This window comes from Lactuca virosa, chromosome 4, assembly GCF_052849685.1.
Source record: "Lactuca virosa cultivar CGN04683 chromosome 4, Lactuca_virosa_CGN04683_v6, whole genome shotgun sequence".
Lineage (NCBI taxonomy): Eukaryota > Viridiplantae > Streptophyta > Magnoliopsida > Asterales > Asteraceae > Lactuca > Lactuca virosa.
Genome location: NC_136429.1, coordinates 95,191,247 through 95,193,991, shown reverse-complemented (window position 1 = coordinate 95,193,991; position 2,745 = coordinate 95,191,247).

Genomic DNA, 2,745 nt, shown 5'->3' with positions numbered 1-2,745 from the left:
AATTTCAAGAAATCAAGCTTCAAGATGATTCATCCGTTTGTTATAATCATGACTATAATAGTCATATTACTTTTCATCACAATTCTTAACGTCGAAGATAATATGGAATTTCAACTACTTTTAGGCTTGTATGCAATGTTAGCTTTACCGCTTCTTTTTTGTGTAATATTTATTGAAATAAATGGATTTTAACTTTTATTTTGTCTAACATTTATAGTTACATTATGTCCAACATTGCAAAGCTCGAGTTTGCAGCACTTGAAGTTAGTGGGAAAAACTATGTGCCATGGATGATAGATGTAAAAATGCATCTTGAATCCATGGGTATCTCAAATACTATATATGAATTTAATAATTGCTTAGCACAAGACAAAGCAAAAGCACAAGTTTTCCTTCGTAAGCATATTGATGAAATGTTGAGATTTGAATATCTTGATGTTACTGATCCAAGTATTCTCTGGAATCTTTTGAAAGAAAGATTTGATCATCAAAAGGAAGTTATACTTCCAAATGCTAGAGATGAATGGAGAACACTGAGGTTTCAAGACTTCAAGAAAGTAAATGAATACAACTCAGCTTTGTTCAGAATATGTTCACAACTCAAGTATTGTGGACAAGAAGTTACTGATGATGATATGATGGAGAAAACTTACTCCACATTTCATGCAACAAACATTACCTTGATGCAACAATATCGGATTCAAAAGTTCACAAGATATTCTGAACTAAATGCATGTCTGCTTGTTGCAGAGCAAAACAATGAGCTCTTGATGAAAAACCATGAATCTCGTCCAACGGGATCAGTAGCACTTCCTGAAGCAAATGCTACAAATAGTGATGGTCATCGGAACAATACACGTTGTAACACCGGATTCCTGGTACGATTTTATTTAAGTATTTTCTTAATTTTGCCATGAATTCGGCGAGTCTGCGTCTCGACTCGCTGAGTAGCAGCGAGGTGGACACGGGATTTAAACGGGGAACTCGGCGAGTCGATATATGGACTCGGCGAGTTCACCTGTCTGGATGAAAACTCTATTTTAAGACTTTGCACCCTATTTTACCCATTCAAAACACCTATTTCGTCCCATTTACTCCCAGAGAGCAGTAGAGAGCAACCCTAGCCCCCTTTAGTGTTCTTGAGTGATTTTAATCTTCCAAAGAAGGTTTTGGAGCTTAAGGAAGAAGGAAGAAGTTGGAGTGTTCCAGAAGTGAAGGTAGATCCGAAATCTACTCTGGGGAAGGCATCAAATCATGTAATAAAAACCCTCACTTTGCTCATTAGCTCTTAGGTTCCTTTTTGTCCCTAATATGTGGTTTGCAAGCCCTAGAAACCCTCCAACTCCATGTGTTATGCCCTAGGAGCTTAGATATATGGTTTGGAACCGTTGCATGTCTCAGATTTAGCCTGCATGTGAGAAGGGTCGAAGGGACTCGGCGAGTGCCAAAGTGCACTCGGTGAGTTCCATGAAGATGGCCTTAGACTCGACGAGTTGGATGAACAACTCGGCGAGTCCCATGACGATTGCCTAGTACTCGGCGAGTTGTTCTTCAAACTCGGCGAGTCCTATGAAGATTGCCTGGTACTCGGCGAGTTGTTCTTCAAACTCGGCGAGTCATATGAACTGTCACTAGGATAAGAAGGGTTTAAGTGTAGGAGGCCCAACCCTTCGTAGTCGCACGCGGAATTAGCAATTTAACGTGTAGCTATAGTCCCAGAATCTCCAAATCTCCAAGGTTAATGTTCTAATGGAAGATTGGAGCGATTTGTGAGACCTGTTCGTCGGACTCGACGAGTCTCCCTTGGACTCGGCGAGTCCAGTCGCGAGTTTGTTAGTTGTCCCCGTTTAGCGAGTCAGGCTGACTCAGTGAGCGGGAACAGGGACCTGATGAGTCAGAGCCGGACTAGATGTAGAAGGACTCGGCGAGTCGCTATATGGACTCGGCGAGTCCAGTCAATCAGAAGTTGACTTTGACCAGTCATTTGACCTTAGGGGTATTTATGAGTACCTAATCCATGATTACAGATTTATAGCCGGAGGGATTACCGGTGCGGCAGCCAGACGTAGTTTGAGCAGGTTTTCAGCATCTACTCTCGAGGTGAGTTACCTTCCAGTAGAAGTGGGTCTAAGGCCACAATGCCGGCCCACTAGTAGGAGTCATATGATAGATGACTGTCTGTGTGATAATCATCTAGGTTTGCTACTACCTGATATGTTTTATGTGTTAGCAGATTGTGATGTATGGGTTATATGATACGTTATTATGTGGTAGTAGTAGTAGGGGGTGAAACAGTCCCCGATCCGGTCGACAGGACCGAAGGGGTAGGCCAGCACCCAGATATGCTAGGCAGTATCCAGTCGACAGGACCGAAGGGGAAGGTCGGGCACTCAGAAATGCCCGACAGACATGTATGCTATGTGATTGTATGGTATGAGGTTTGTTGGGGGAACTCACTAAGCTTCGTGCTTACGTTTTATAGTTTTGTTTTCAGGTACCTCTTCAGCTAGAGGAAAGGAGCCGGCGCGGTAGCGGCATATCACACACACTCTTGTTTTCCGGATCATGAGCTATTCTGGGATTTTGTACTCTGACATCATGGTTGTTTTTGTATGTTGGATTTCAGACACTGAACATGTTTGTGAAATGATATGATCGAATGTTGTTATTTTCAAATGTTTTGCAAAGTGTTTAATTAAAAATGAAATTTTCGGACTTGAAAAATTGGGTCGTTACAAGTTGGTA